The following is a 17,531-nucleotide window of genomic DNA, read 5'->3' as shown; positions in this document are numbered from 1 at the left end:
TAGGCATGTGTTGTGGGGAAGCCCGGATAACGTGCAGTCATCACGTGGAGCAATAGGGCAAAACGGGAGAAAAATCCAGCTTCCAAAGATAATCAAATTTATTGAAGATAAAATGCAAAGTCCAAAAACATGGTTCACAGGAGAATGTGTAGCAGCAGGCTACGCGTTTCGAACAGTATGTTTTTCAAAAAGGCTTTTTTGAAAAAGAACATGGGTGTCTGCCAGAGTGCATGATGTATGCAATAGGCCGACTGGACCGGAGTTGCCTGTTCAAAAGATGCTACACTTGGTCCTAGCCAAAAGGTCGCTATACAGACATTTCACTTAAAGGATAAGTGATTGCAAAGATTAAGAAAACCCTAGGATTCCCCAGGGACTGCCCCTTGCTGTTGATCCCTTAAGGGGATTACTTCTCGTTAGAAATGACTGTCACACTTGTGTTAGCAGTAAATGAGCATTGGTGAGCCTTAGGGTACTGTCACACATTGGCACGTCGTAGCAGATCGTTTGGAACTTTCTTTCGTCGCTGGATCTCCCGCTGTCATTGCTGGATCGTTGTGTGTGTGTGACAGCGATCCAGCGATGCGTTCGCTTGTAACCAGGGTAAACATCGGGTTACTAAGCGCAGGGCCGCGCTTAGTAACCCGATGGTTACCAGTGTAAAAAAAAAAAAAACGCTACATACTCACATTCCGGTGTCTGTCCCCCGGCGTTCTGCTTCTCTGCACTGAGCGCCGGCCGGAAAGCAAGCACAGCGGTGACGTCACCGATGTGCTTTCCGGCTGGCAGACACAGTGCAGAGAAGCACAGCGCCGGGGGACAGACACCGGAATGTGAGTATGTACTGTTTGGTTTTTTTTAACTTTTACGCTGGTAACCATGGTAAACATCGGGTTACTAAGCGCGGCCCTGCGCTTAGTAACCCGATGTTTACCCGGGACTTCGGCATCGTTGGTCGCTGGAGAGCGGTCTGTGTGACAGCTCCCCAGCGACCACACAACGACTTACCAACGATCACGGCCAGGTCGTATCGCTGGTCGTCATCGTTGGTAAATCGTTTAGTGTGACAGTACCCTTACGTGTGGTAATTGGTGATCACAGGATCTTTATTTTCTGTGGATTATTTAGTTATACTTTGAGGCTACTTCCAGTTTGGGATAATGACCAATTTCCATAATGTGGCACATACATATCCAGAACTTCCTTTTGGTTTTACCATAATCTCCTGGATTAGCGGTCATTCCTAGAGCCATTCATAAGTGACTTCAGGAACGATGCGCAGGGGAAAGTAATCTTTAGTATCCTCAGTGCACTTTCTTCTCACTAATCCTATAACCTTTGAATAAGGGCATTATATGGATCGATCCAAATCTTCATCTACTTTGACAATAGCCAGAATACTAGAAATTGTATGTATTAAGATTTAGCTCCTGATTGGCATATAGGAGTAAAAAGCGCCTCTTTACACCAGCATGCGCCTCGCCTTTAAGTGGTGTGACTTTGCAAGAATTTGTTGGCAAAGTTTCGCCGTGTCCTGCCCATGCCCCGCCTGAGCGGAGTGAAAATGCCTAAAATTGCAACATTTATACACAACTTTGAGATTGAAAAGTCACAAAACTTTCTCACAAGTGGTTTACGCTTCGATGAATTGGTGCCTTAGTTTTCAAGTAATAAGGTCAGACTGCCTAAGCCAGAAGAGTTGTCATAAGGACATTGAAAGCATAGATAGGTGCCGCTCACTTAGACATTGGAAGATCAAGTTTGTGATGAACAGCCACCTTGAAGTAGAGAAACTATTGTACCTGTAACCTTTGCTACTCATTACAAAGCAAAGAAAAAAGATGACAGGAGAGATCACACACTTGCAGACAGCGCTGTCAATCAGGAGCAAAAAGGAGGCGCTCGGCACGTCATGGGTGCACAAAACATCCTAAATTGCAAATGTGAATAAAGTTGTTTCTGCATAAAGAACATCTAATGCCACTAGGCAAAAATTTACAAAATAGAGCATGAAGTTCTTAGCCACTGCCACGTCACGGTGAACCTCTCCGTGGGTCACTAACCTTTTCCTAGCCTGAAAGGTGTGGCACTGTGCACCAGCAGTCCAGGTGACCGCACCCATGCTGCAAGGCGTGACTCCAGGCCACCCCACCCCATAGGCACAGCACCAACACCTAGTGAGAGGAGCAAAAACTCATCTTCCACATGTTCTCAGATTAAGAAATGCGATTAAAAAATAGGCAGGACACCTCTTTGGGTATCCTGCTAATTAATTCCACCTGCGCCTAATTGGAGGGGTGCGGGTCCAAGCAAAACAAAAAGGGAACAGATCATGCAATATGCCATAGCTGTAGAGAAATACATGGATCGCAAATCCAAAAATCATACAGTGATCTAATGCCGTCAGGCAAAAATTTACGAAATTGAACACGAGTTTCTTAGTTTAGCAATCTGTATGAAGCCCACTGCCACGTCATGGTTATAATTAGCAGAAGACTGTAAGCGTGGTATCGTCTATATTTGTTCTCAATCCAACATGTATAGGTAATTTTTCATTTAAGTGATGGAAAAAAATCCAAAATTTGTAAAAAAAAAAAAAAAAAAAGCCATTTTCCGTTTTTCTAGATCTGGGGCAGCGGGAGGGCTTATTTTTTGTGCGCTGAGCTGTCGTTTTTATTGGTACCACTTGGAGGTAGGAACATTGTTTTGATCACCTGTTATATTGCATTTTATTGCAATGTTGGCAAAAAAAACACATTTTGACGTTTTGAATTCTTTTCTCATTACGCCGTTTACAGATCAGATTAATTATTTTTACATTTTGATCGGGTGTTTTGGAACCCGACCAAATATGTGTATTTTTTATTAATATTATTATTGTTTTATTTTTAATGGTGCAAAATGAGGGTGATTTGAACTTTTATATTTTCTTTATTTTTTTATATTTTTAAAAACTTTTTTTTTTTTACTTGCTTTGATAGTCATCTGAGGAGACTAGAAGCGGTGATCTTCTGATCGCTTGTGCTACCCATAGCAGGTCTCCAGCAGTCTGGTTGAGCTGCTCTGTATAGCCTGCAGCAGGTGTCATGGCAAACAGTATGAGGAAGCTGCTGGGGGCCGTTGTCTCGATTGTCTGGTTGGGCCACATGTCAGCGAAACGTGTAAGGGTATGTTTCCACGGTCAGTAAACGCTGCTTGTTTGACGCTGCAGCGTCAAACAAGCAGCGTCCAGATGTTCCAGCATAGTGGAGGGGATTTTATGAAATCCCGTCTCCACTATGCGTGGAAACCCGCACGCGGCGGCCCTGCGACTCCGGACATGCTGCGCGTCTTTTCAGATCGCAGCATGTCCGTACACCTTGCGGGGACGCAGCGTCCCCGCAAGGCATATCACAGGGCCCTATGGCGAGGGGTGCGATGATCCCGGATGTGTACTGTACACATCCGGCACCATCGCGTCCCATTAAGGGGGCGGGGCTTATCGCCGAGCGGCTTCGCCGCTGCGCCGATACCGGCCCCCAGACGGACCGTGGAGACATAGCCTAATACATTGTTTTGGTTACCAAGAATGAGTAAAATGGCAGAAGTGAAGGTAAGAGGGAGAAATCCGCTGATCAAGCGACAGAAGAAGGTAACATATCCCCATCTGTCTGATTTTCTTCATGGATGGTGGTAATTTATTATCTACAATGAATGATAGAAACTTCTGGATCAGTGTGAGCCCCGGAGGGAGCGTATTTGTTGAGAACGATGAGAAAGTTTAGACGGCAGTGGAAGATAAACTGGTTACATTGCATGGATATTGCACATATTCAAGTTGTTTTCTAATATAATTGATTAATGATTTTTATGTTCATATTAACTTTTTGGGATCCGATTTAGGGGCTCACCGTCACGTTAGATCCGTGCTCGACCTGAAAGTATCTATCATACGTAGAGGTTTTTTTCAATGGACCATACTCAGAGCTGCAATTTTTGCGAAGCCCTCGAACACATCAGATGCCCATGGTCCCATCAAAATCAGTGGTTTTGTTATGGGCTCAATGGGCATGGGAGCCTTAGTGGGGTTGTCCACTTTTGGGGACTTTTTTTTTTGTACTTAATTTGGGGCTAGAAATCATTGTGCATTTGGGTTTCATTGAACATTTTGCCCCATTTGATTCCTACAGTCTCTTTGTATCCAGGCACATTCATGTTTGATGTGGTCTATGGTTATAAATCAGTTGAGAGCCGGTCAGAAAGAGACCAATAAAAGAGTTACAAAGTGTCCCATCAGATGGTCAGAACCAGCTCATACCCAGCTTCTCAGATAACTCGCCCTGCAGCCAGCAATAGACAGTGCAACATAAAAAGGCTACAGAAGCCAAACGGTGCAACATTGGTGAGGAAACCAAATAAAAAAATAATTTTAGCCCTCAAATACTTGTAATTAGCTGAATGAAAAATTGTCCAAATCCTTTTATAGAAGACAACTTCATTTCAAGGTACCGATATGGAGGGAATCATTTTGCTTTTTGGGATTAAATTTATACATTTGATTTAGAAATTACCTGGTAGATAATAGAAAGGATTTACACATGTAAGCACTGGTGAAAGAATTTAGAACATGGATTGTAAAGATTGATTATAGGCTCGCAAAGCTGTTTATTCTGGTCTGGCCAAGGCAAGCGAGTCCAACACAGAAGAGAAAGAAAGATAGAAAAAATTGATATGTAGATAATAGATTGATAGATATATAGATAGATAATAAATAGATGATGGATAGATTTTATATGTGGTATAGATGTCCATATCTTTGGATATAATTTCTTGTTATTGGGTACAAGCATTTGAAGAGTTGAAGAGGCGTCCGGACTGATTTCTAGCACCCTCCTTCCGGTTCTGCTTAAGATGACTCAGATTTATTCCCAGCACATGTACAATGTTTATTGAGGACACACCAGACTTGTACTTAAAGGGATTGTCCAGGACTTTAACACTAACGGCCTATCCTTAGGATAGGTCATCAATGTCTGATCAGTGGGAGTGCAAAACCCGTCTCCTCCACCAATCAGCTGTTGAAGGGACTGCTCAGTTATAGATCTGCACAGCAGAGCTCCGTCGTTAACCGTAATAGAGGCCACAACTGGATATTGCACATCTGCCCCTAAGGCCGGGTGCTGACGATCCGGAACTATCAGCGCTTTGGATGCAGTGCATGTTAGCTGTGTCCAAACTGCTGCCGTCTATTGAACATGGGTAAATCCGCATGTGTTCACTGAACCGAGCGGATTCACCGCGTCCAATACATTATATTAGTGAAATTTATCTTGCGGGGGCTAGCATCTCCACAAGAGAAATTGACATGCTGCGGTCTGTCAGTGTCCGTGGCTTTTCCGCCGGCGTCTGTGGACGCATAGTGGACATGTTATTTCTTGAACTCCCATTCACTATGCTGTAACATCTGGATGCTGCTGGTTTGATGCTGCACAAGTGCACATCGTGGGCACATACCCTTATTCCTATCAATATGGGGTGGATGAGCGGGACCCGGCTGCATTCAGTTTTCCATCTATGAGCTGTGCAGCTACATAACTGAGCAGTTCCAGCCACCGGGAGCAGCTGTGGGGACTCAAATACATTTTTCAAGCACACCGAAGACCCACGGTCAGCACCCAAGCATGCTCAGATAGCACCTTATCCCAGCACATTCGCTCATCACTAGTGTTGAGCGATACCTTCCAATATCCAGAAGTATCGGATTGGATTGGCCGATATCCAAAAAATATCGGATATCGCCGATACCAATGCACAAATGCACAAATATCGGAATGTAAATAAGCCCTTTCTGTCCTTCTACATCCTGTTCCGGAGGGGAGAAGTGTGGGCGGACACTGTGCATGTCTGTGTGTGTGGGCGGGCTCTGTGCGGGCCTGCCGGGGCTCTGTGCGGGCCTGCCGGGGCTCTGTGCGGGCCTGCCGGGGCTCTGTGCGGGCCTGCCGGGGCTCTGTGCGGGCCTGCCGGGGCTCTGTGCGGGCCTGCCGGGGGCTCTGTGCGTCGTGCCGGGGGCTCTGTGCGTCGTGCCGGGGCTCTGTGCGGGCGTGCCGGGGCTCTGCGGGCGTGCCGGGGCTCTGCGGGCGTGCCGGGGCTCTGTGCGGGCGTGCCGGGGCTCTGCGGGCGTGCCGGGGCTCTTCGGGCTGCCGTGGGTCTGTGTGTGCAGTGACAGTGATTGACTCATTAGCCAATGATGGGACAGTAGTAGTCCCATCATCCGGCTAATGTGTTGAATGAAAAAAAACAAACATACATACTACATACTTACTACATACATACTACATACAGTACATTCATACATTACATACAATACATACAGTACATTAAACATAGAGTACATACTCACCATTACTTGTCACTTTGTTTCCCGAAGCCAGTGCCATCTGCAAAAAAATAAGACAATAACAAACAACCAATATACTCCCTGTCCACAGAAATCCACGAGTGTCCCACGATGATCTCCCGTGGAGAACGGCAGCATCCGCTGATGCGACCGCTCTCCAGGGGCTCCAGGAACACAATGATGGGAGGAAGGTATCCTTCCGCACTGTATTCTTCCGCTGTAAAAAAAAATAGTCCCTAGTCTCACTTTTTGCATTGCTGTGGGAGAAATTTTCCCACGCAGCAATTGCCATAAAGTGAGACTTTGAACTATAGTAACCTCAGTGATGCACTGCAGGAGCCAGTGACTCCGGTCAGTGTGTCACTGAGGGTCCTATAGAGCAGTGACATCACCCGATGTCACTGTTCTATAGGGGAGATCGTCGTGGGACATTTGTTATTAAATGGAGTATGGCGGACAGGTAGTATACGGTTTATTATTTTATGTTTTTTGCAGGCTCTGAAGTATGCTAAGTATAGTTAAATGAAGAATATAAAAATACTTTTTTCCTAATGTGTGTGTTCCATTAACCCTTTATTACTATTGGATTAATAATGGATAAGAGTCTTATTGACGCCTCTCCGTTATTAACCCGGCTTAATGTCACCTTACAATAGCAAGGTGACATTAACCCCTTATTACCCCATATCCCACCGCTACACGGGAGTGGGAAGAGAGGGGCTAAGTGCTGGAATTGGCGCATCTTACAGATGTGCCATTTCTGGGGCGGCTGCGGACTGGTATTTGTAGCCGGGGGGGCCAATATCCATGGCCCCTCTCTAGGCTATGAATATCAGCCCGCAGCTGTCTGCATAGCCTTTCTGGCTATAAAATATAGGGGGACCCCACGTCATTTTTTTGGGGGGTCCCCCTATTTTAACAGCCAGTAAGGGTATGTGCACACGCCGCAGATTTTGCTGCGGATCCGCAGCGGAGTTTTCCCAAAGTTTACAGTGCCATGTAAACCTATGGGAAAAAGAAACTGCTGTGCACATGCTGTGGAAAAAAACGCGCAGGAACGCAGCGGATAATTTTCCGCAGCATGTCACTTCTTTGTGCGGAATCCGCAGCGGTTTTCAACCTGCACCAATAGGAAAGTGCAGTTGAAAACCCGCAGAGGAATCCGCAGAAGAAACCGCGAGAAAATCCGCAGTGAAAACCGCAGTGGTTTTGCACTGCGGATTTTCCAAATCTGCTGTGGAAAAATCCGCAGCAGAATCCGCAACGTGTGCACATGGCCTAAAGGCTACGCAGACAGCTGCGGGCTGATATTCATAGCAGGCTACAAATATTGGCCCCCGGCCGTTGGCTTTCCCCCTCTGGCGCAGAAAATTGCGTTTTAATTCAACGCTCATTAAGGCCTCTTTTACACTTGCGTTGGTACCGGTCGTCGCTATGCGTCGGGCCGACGTACCGACGCACGGTGTGAAATTTGTGCACGACGTGGGCAGTGGATGCAGTTTTTCAATGCATCCGCTGCCCATTCTGAAGTCCAGTGAGGAGGGGGCCGAGTTTTGTCCGCGTAGGCGCGGTAGAAAATGGAGGATGCGACGGACAAAAAACGTTCACTTGAACGTTTTTTCGTGCCGACGTTCTGCCAAAACACGACGGATCCGTTGCACGACGGACGCGATGTGTGGCCATCCGTCGCTAATACATGTCTATGGGTAAAAACCGCATCCTGCAGGCACATTTGCAGGATCCCTTTTTTCCGCAGGATCTGTTTTTTTCTCATAGAGTTGTATTAGCGCCGGATTGCGCCTGATGGCCACACATTTCATCCATTTTTTGCTGGATCCGTCAAAAAAGCTATTTACGCCGGACGGAAAACACATACAGAGGAACAGTTTTTCTGTCTGGCGAAAAAAGGCACAGTGACGGATCCCGAAAAAACGAATGAAACTGAGATGTGAAATTATGAATCTGGCCTCTGAATCTGTTTTTTCATGGATGTTTCCATTCAAATCATGCACATTTTCCGTTTATTTCCAAAAACTGCATCAAAACCGCGCAAAAACTGCATCAAAACCTGCACCAAAAAACTGCCATCAAAAACCACACCAAAAACCTGCATCAAAAACTGCACCAAAACGTGCATAAAAAATGCACCAAAAACTGCATCCATCAAAAACCACACCAAAAACCTGCAACAAAAACTGCACCAAAAACTGCAGTTTTGATGCAGTTTTTAGTGTCGTTTTTTGATGCAGTTTTTTGGTGCAGTTTTGATGAAGGTTTTTGGTGCGGTTTTTGATGCAGTTTTTGATGCTGTTTTTGAAAAAAACGGATCCTGCGGGAAAAAAAACGGATCCGGCGGAAAAAAACGGATCTGCGGGAAAAAAACGGATCCGGCGGAAAAAACGGATCCTGCGGAAAAAAAACGGATCTGCGGGGAAAAAAATGGAACCTGCAGAAAAAAAGGATCCGGTGGAAAAAAACGGATCCGGCGGAAAATACGGATCATGCGGGGAAAAACGGATCCGGCGGAAAAAAAAACAGATCCGGCTAAAAAACGGATCCTACGGAAAAAAAAACAGATCCGGCAAAAATAAACCCGGATCCTGTGGAAAAAGACGGATCCTGCGGAAAAAGACGGATCCGGCGGAAAAAAACGGATCCTGCAAATGTGCTCGCAGGATGCGTTTTTTCCCATAGACTTGTATTAGTGACAGATCGCGACGGATGGCCACACATCGCGTCCGTCGTGCAACGGATCCGTCGTATTTTGGCGGATCGTCAGCACGAAAAAACATTCAAGTGAACTTTTTCTGTCCGTTGCGTCCGCCATTTTTGAACGTGCATGCGTGGCCGAAACTCTTCCCCGGACTTCAGAATGGGCAGCGGATGCGTTGAAAAACTCCATCCGCTGCCCACGTGCGTTTCACAACATGCGTCGGTACGTCGGCCCGACGCATAGCGATGGACCCGTACCGACGCAAATGTGAAAAAGGCCTTAATGAGCGTTGAATTTTTTTTAAAAAATGGCGTACGCTCCCGCTCAATTTTGTGCGCCAGAGGGGGAAAGCCGACGGCCAGGGGCCAATATTTGTAGCCTGCTATGAATAAAACGCATCCTTCGGGCACATTTGCAGGATCCGTTTTTTTCCGCCTGATCCGTTTTTTTTTCATATATCGGTAGTTGTATTAGTGCCGGATTGCGCCTGATGGCCACATGTTTCATCCATTTTTTGCCGGATCCGTCAAAAAAGCTGTTTCCGACGGACGGAAAACACATACAGAGGAACGTCCAAATACAGAAGAAGAGAGGAACACACTCACCGATCAGGTAAAATCCAATCCTTTACTGAAGCATGGATAATCTTAGCAGGGAGGGGAGTGGAGGATGATGGACGACGGCCGTTTCGCGCTGACGAGCGCTTCTACGGGTCCTCATACAGAGGAACGGTTTTTCTGTCTGGCGAAAAAACGCACAGCGACGGATCCGGCAAAAAACAAATGAAACTGAGATGTGAAATGATGAATCTGGCCTCCAAATCCGTTTTGTCATGCATGTTTCTATTCAAATCATGCACATTTTCCGTTTATTTATTTCCAAAAACTGCATAAAAACCACACCAAAACTGCATCAAAACCGCACCAAAAACAGCATTTAGGCTATGTGCACACATTGCGGATTAGGCTTAGGAATTTCTGGTGCGGATTCTGCCTCTCCTGGCAGAAAACGCACCTGCGGTTTTTTGTTGGGTTCCGCAGCTTTTTTTTGTGCATTTTTGCTGCGGTTTTCTTGCAGATTTGCTGCGGTTTTTACCCCTGCAGTTTTCTATAATGGAGTGGGTACAAAAACGCTGCAGATTCACAAAAAAGAAGTGACATTCTACTTCTTTTAAACCACAGCGTTTCCGCAGCGGATTTTCCGCAAAGTGTGCACAGCATTTTTTTTTTCTCATTGATTTACATTGTACTGTAAATCAATTGCGGATCTGCAGCGTTTCTGCACCTCAAAAAATGCTGCGGATCCGCAGAGAATCCGCAACATGTGCACATACCCTAAAACCTGCATCAAAACTGCACCAAAAACTGCATCAAAAACCGCACCAAAGACCTGCATCAAAAACCGCATCAAAACGGCACCAAAAACTGCATCAAAAACTGGTGCAGTTTTGATGCGATTTTTGATGCAGTTTTTGGTGCAGTTTTTTTATGAAGGTTTTGATGCAGTTTTTGATGCAGGTTTTTGGTGCGGTTTTTGATGCGGTTTTTATGTGGTTTTTGATGCAGTTTTTGGTGCTGTTTTTGATGCAGTTTTTGGTGCAGTTTTTGATGCAAGATTTTGGTGTGGTTTTTGATGCGGTTTTTATGCTGTTTTTGATGCAGGGTTTTGGTGTGGTTTTTGATGCGTTTTTATGCTGTTTTTGGTGCAGTTTTTGATGCAGGTTTTTGGTGTGGTTTTTGATGCGGTTGTTGATGCTGTTTTTGATGCAGATTTTGGTGCAGTTTTTGATGCAGGTTTTTGGTGTGGTTTTTGATGCAGTCTTTGGTGCAGTTTTTGATGCAGGTTTTGGTGCAGTTTTTGGTTCAGTTTTTGTAATGCTGGTTTTTGGTGGGGTTTTTGATGCTGTTTTTGGTGCATTTTTTAATGCAGTTTTTTATGCTTTTTTTTAAGGCCACGTTCACACTTTGCGGCATCCCTCTGCGGGTTCTCCCACAGCGGAATTGATAAATCTGCAGGGCAAAACCGCTGCGGTTATCCCTGGAGATTTATCGTGGTTTGTTCCGCGTTTTCCGCTACGGGATTACTCCTATACTATTGATGCTGCATATGCAGCAATATGCAGCATCAATAGTAATGTTAAAAATAATAAAAATTGGTTATACTCACCCTCCGATGTCCGGCGCTCCGGTTCCAAAGATGCTGTGCCGAGAAGGACCTTCGTGACGTCACGGTCATGTGACCCGGGCGTCATCACGGTCATGTGACCGCGACGTCACCGCAGGTCCTGTTCGCACAGCAGCTCTGACCGGCCGGCCGGGTGCAGCGCTGAGAGGTGAGTATAACATGATTTTTTATTTTTATTCTTTTTTTACCCCAAATATGGTTCCCAGGGCCTGGAGGAGAGTCTCCTCTCCTCCACCCCGGGTACCACCCGCACATTAACCGCTTACTTCCCGCAATGTGGGCACAGCCCCATGCGGGAAGTAAGCGGTTCAATGCATTCCTATGGGTGCAGAATCGCAGCGATTCTGCACAAAGAAGTGACATGCTGCGGGTTTTAAACCGCTGCGTTTCTGCGCGGTTTTTCCCGCAGCATGTGCACAGCGGTTTGCGGTTTCCATAGGGTTTACATGTAAATGGAAACGCTATGGAAAGTGCTGCGGACCCGCAGCATCAAAATCGCCGCGGTTCCGTGGTAAAAACCGCAAAGTGTGAACATGGCCTTATGCTGTTTTTGAAAAAAACGTAACCGGGGTAAAAAAATGGATCCTGTGGGAAAAAAAAACAGATCCAGCGGAAAAAAACGGACCCGGTGGAATAAAACGGATCCTGCGGGAAAAAAATGGATCCGTAAAAAAAAACGGATCCTGCGGAAAAAAACGGATCCTGCGGAAAAAACGGATCCTGCAAAAAAAAAACGGATCTGGCGGGAAAAAACGGATCCGGCGGAAAAAACAAATCTTGCGGGAAAAAACGAATCCTGCGGAAAAACGGATCCGGTGGAAAATAACGGATGTGCTCGCAGGATGCGTTTTTTTCCCATAGACTTGTATTAGCAACGGATCGCGACGGATGGCCTCACGTCGCATCTTTTTTCCGCGGATCGTCGGCACGAAAAACCATTCAAGTGAACTTTTTTTTGTCCGTCGCGTCCGCCATTTTCTACCGCGCTTGCGCGGCCGAAACTCCGCCCCCTCCTCCCCAGACTTCAGAATGGGCAGCGGATGCGTTGAAAAACTGCATCCATTGCCCACGTCCTTTCATAAATTTCACAACGTGCGTCGGTACGTCGGCCCGACGCATAGCGATGGACCCGTACCGACGCAAGTGTGAAAGGGGCCTTAATGAGCGTTGAATTTTTTTAAAAAAATGGCGTAGGCTCCCGTGCAATTTTCTGCGCCAGAGGGGGAAAGCTGACGGCCGGGGGCCAACATTTGTAGCCTACTATGAATATCAGCCCGCAGCTGTCTGCGTAGCCTTTACTGGCTATTAAAATAGGGGGACCCCAAAAAAATGACGTGGGGTCTCCCTATATTTTATAGCCAGAAAGGCTACGCAGACAGCTGCGGGCTGGTATTCATAGCCTAGAGAGGGGCCATGGATATTGGCCCCCCTGGCTACAAATACCAGTCCGCAGCCGCCCCAGAAATGGGCAATTAGCCCCTCTCTTCCCACTCCCGTGTAGCGGTGGGATATGGGGTAATAAGGGGTTAATGTCACCTTGCTATTGTAAGGTGACATTAAGCCAGGTTAATAACGGAGAGGCGTCAATAAGACACCTATCCATTATTAATCCTATAGTAATAAAGGGTTAATAAAACACACACATTAGGAAAAAAGGATTTTAATATTCTTCATTTAACCATACTTACCATACTTCAGTGCCTGCAAAAAAGCGTAAAATAATAAACCGTATACTCCGTGCGCCGTAGTCCAATTAATAACGAGTGTCCCACGACGATCTCCCCTATAGAACAGTGACATCGGGTGATGTCACTGCTCTATAGCACCCTCAGTGACACACTGACAGGAGACAATGGCTCCTGCAGTGCATCAGTGAGGTTACTATAGTTCAAAGTCTCACTTCATGGCAATTGCTGCGTGGGAAAATTTCTCCCACAGCAATGCCAAAAGTGAGACTAGGGACTATTTTGTTTACAGCGGCGGAGGAATACAGTGAAGAAGGATACCTTCCTCCCATCATTGTGTTCCTGGAGCCCCTGGAGAGCGGTCGCATCAGCTGATGCTGCCGTTCTCCATGGGAGATCATCGTGGGACACTCGTGGATTTCTGTGGAAAGGGAGTATATTGGTTGTTTGTTATTGTCATATTTTTTTACAGCTGACACTGGCTTCGGGGGAACAAAGTGACAAGTAATGGTATGTACTCTATGTATAATGTACTGTATGTATGTATTGTATGTAATGTATGAATGTACTGTATGTAGTATGTATGTAGTATGTATGCAATATGTACTGTATGTTGTATGTAAGTAGCATGTATGTAGTATGTATGTAGTATGTAGTATTGTTGGGTTGAACAATTAATAAAATGTTCAATTCTCTAGTTGCCTACTCCTGGCCTAATGGATATTGATCAGGTGTGCACCAAAAGAAATACACCACACAGTTGGATGTATACTCTCCTTGATCAATCTGTGGCTCAGCTCCAAGAAGGACTTTATTTGGCTTAAAACACAAGCTTATATATTTCCTGTAAGGGGGCTCGGTTAGCTCTAAAATGGGAGTGATCGGATGTATTTCATTGGTTAGTGAGTTGTACAATGAGCAAGTCCATGGGCGGATCCATGAGGTCATCAGGGTGGGTTGGTCCATGAGGTCATCAGGGTGGGCATCACTGTGGGTGGATCCATGAGGTCATCAGGGTGGGCGTCATCTTGGATACTGGCACATGGTCTGCTGATACAGGAAATGGCAGCCATCTTTAGGGTCTCATTGATCATCTTGGATATCAGCACATGGTGTACTGATACAGGAAATGGCAGCCATCTTTAGGGTCTCACTTTGATCTGAGGAAACTTATGTAAGGTTAAACAATACACGTTATGGGTTGCTTCTCTCAATCTCTTATGTCTTATGTCTTGAGGTTAATTAAGTATTTGATCTTATGGCTCTCTTCAACAGTATGTATGTAGTATGTATGTAGTATATATGTAGCATGTATGTAATATGTATGTAGTATGTATGTATGTAGTATGTTTGTAGTATGTACAGTTAGGTCCATATATATTTGGACACAGACAACATTTTTCTAATTTTGGTTAAAGACATTACCACAATGAATTTTAAACAAAACAATTCCAATGCAGTTGAAGTTCAGACTTTCAGCTTTCATTTGAGGGTATCCACATTAAAATTGGATGAAGATTTTAGGAGTTTCAACTCCTTAACATGTGTCTCCCTGTTTTTAAAGGGACCAAAAGTAATTGGACAGATTAAATAATTTTAAATAAAATGTTCATTTCTAGTACTTGGTTGAAAACGCTTTGTTGGCAATGACTGCCTGAAGTCTTGAACTCATGGACATCACCAGACTCTGTTTCCTCCTTTTTGATGCTCTGCCAGGCCTTCACTGCAGTGGTTTTCAGTTGCTGTTTGTTTGTGGGCCTTTCTGTCTGAAGTTTAGTCTTTAACAAGTGAAATGCATGCTCAATTGGGTTGAGATCAGGTGACTGACTTGGCCATTCAAGAATATTCCACTTCTTTGCTTTAATAAACTCCTGGGTTGCTTTGGCTTTATGTTTTGAGTCGTTGTCCATCTGTAGTATGAAATGACGACCAATCAGTTTGGCTGCTTTTTGCTGGATCTGAGCACACAGTATGTCTCCGAATACCTCAGAATTCATTCAGCTTCTTCTGTCCTGTGTCACATCATCAATAAACACTAGTGACCCAGTGCCACTGGCAGCCATGCATGCCCAAGCCATCACACTGCCTCCGTTGTGTTTTACAGATGATGTGATATGCTTTGGATCATGAGCTGTACCACGCCTTCGCCATACATTTCTCTTTCCATCATTCTGGTAGAGGTTGATCTTGCTTTCATCTGTCCAAAGAATGTTCTTCCAGAACTGTTCTGGCTTTTTTAGATGTTTTTTAGCATAGTTCAGTCTAGCCTTTTTATTCTTGACACTTATGAGTGGCTGCACCGTGCAGTGAACCCTCTGTATTTACTTTCATGCAGTCTTCTCTTTATGGTAGATTTGGATATTGATACGCCGACCTCCTGGAGAGTGTTGGTCACTTGGTTGGCTGTTGTGAAGGGGTTTCTCTTCACCATGGAGATTATTCTGCGATCATCCACCACTGTTGTCTTCCGTGGACACCCAGGTCTTTTGCATTGATGAGTTCACCAGTGCTTTCTTTCTTTCTCAGGATGCACCAAACTGTAGATTTTGCCACTCCTAATATGGTAGCAATTTCTCGGATGTTTTTTTTTTCTGTTTTCGCAGCTTAAGGATGGCTTGTTTCACCTGCATGGAGAGCTCCTTTGACCGCATGTTTACTTCACAGCAAAACCTTCCAAATGCAAGCACCACACCTCAAATCAACTCCAGGCCTTTTATCTGCTTAATTTAGAATGACATAACGAAGGGATTGCCCACAACTGTCCATGAAATAGCCTTGGAGTCAATTGTCCAATTACTTTTGGTCCCTTTAAAAACAGGGTGGCACTTGTTAAGGAGCTGAAACTCCTAAACCCTTCATCCAATTTTAATGTGGATACCCTCAAATGAAAGCTGAAAGTCTGAACTTCAACTGCATCTGAATTGTTTTGCTTAAAATTCATTGTGGTAATGTCTATAACCAAAATTAGAAAAATGTCGTCTCTGTCCAAATATATATGGACCTAACTGTATGTAGTATTTATTTTTTTTTACATTCAACACATTAGCCGGATGATGGGACTACTACTGTCCCATCATTGGCCAATGTGTCAATCACTGTCACTGTTGCAGGCATCGTCCGATGGGACTTGTAGTCCCATCGGACGATGCCTGCACACACGCAGAGCCCCGGCACGCCACACAGAGCCCTGGCAGCCCGCACAGAGCCCCGGCAGGCCCGCACAGACCCCCGGCAGGCCCGCACAGAGCCCTGGCAGGCCCACACAGAGCCTCGGCAGCCTGCACAGAGCCCCGGCATGACGCACAGAGCCCCGGCAGGCCAGCACAGAGCACCGGCACGCCACACAGAGCCCCGGCACGCCGCACAGAGCCCCGGCAGCCTTCACAGAGCCCCAGCACGCCGCACAGAGACCCGGCAGCTCATTGATCATCTTGGATATCAGCACATGGTGTACTGATACAGGAAATGGCAGCCATCTTTAGGGTCTCACTTTGATCTGAGGAAACTTATGTAAGGTTAAACAATACACGTTATGGGTTGCTTCTCTCAATCTCTTATGTCTTGAGGTTAATTAAGTATTTGATCTTATGGCTCTCTTCAACAGTATGTATGTAGTATATATGTAGCATGTATGTAATATGTATGTAGTATGTATGTAGTATGTATGTATGTAGTATGTTTGTAGTATGTATGTAGTATTTATTTTTTTTTACATTCAACACATTAGCCGGATGATGGGACTACTACTGTCCCATCATTGGCCAATGTGTCAATCACTGTCACTGTTGCAGGCATCGTCCGATGGGACTTGTAGTCCCATCGGACGATGCCTGCACACACGCAGAGCCCCGGCACGCCACACAGAGCCCTGGCAGCCCGCACAGAGCCCCGGCAGGCCCGCACAGACCCCCGGCAGGCCCACACAGAGCCCTGGCAGGCCCACACAGAGCCTCGGCAGCCTGCACAGAGCCCCGGCACGCCACACAGAGCCCCGGCACGCCGCACAGAGCCCCGGCAGCCTTCACAGAGCCCCAGCACGCCGCACAGAGACCCGGCAGCTCATTGATCATCTTGGATATCAGCACATGGTGTACTGATACAGGAAATGGCAGCCATCTTTAGGGTCTCACTTTGATCTGAGGAAACTTATGTAAGGTTAAACAATACACGTTATAGGTTGCTTCTCTCAATCTCATGTCTTATGTCTTGAGGTTAATTAAGTATTTGATCTTATGGCTCGCCTCAACAGTCCCCCCTAAATACTTTATTAACCACTTTTTTTTTTATCTTGATCCCACCGTGGTTCCCCAACCCACCGGTGTTAAGTGTCACTATGACATCAGAGGCTTCATGACAATATGGATGCTATAGACACCAGAGAATGTGTGACCAATTATGGGTATACCGAGGAGGTATATCAGAGCGCGTTACCCATGTCCTCGGGACTTTCCTACCTGCTGGATCTATTACTCTCCCATCTCCATGGTTACATAAAATACACATGCGACTAACCCTGATGTACACATCCTAGATCTGACCGTCTCGCCCGGGAGGGGGGAATTGGAGTTTTCAC

Source organism: Ranitomeya variabilis, chromosome 2 (genome assembly GCF_051348905.1).
Source record: "Ranitomeya variabilis isolate aRanVar5 chromosome 2, aRanVar5.hap1, whole genome shotgun sequence".
Lineage (NCBI taxonomy): Eukaryota > Metazoa > Chordata > Amphibia > Anura > Dendrobatidae > Ranitomeya > Ranitomeya variabilis.
Note: the sequence above shows the minus strand (reverse complement) of the source record.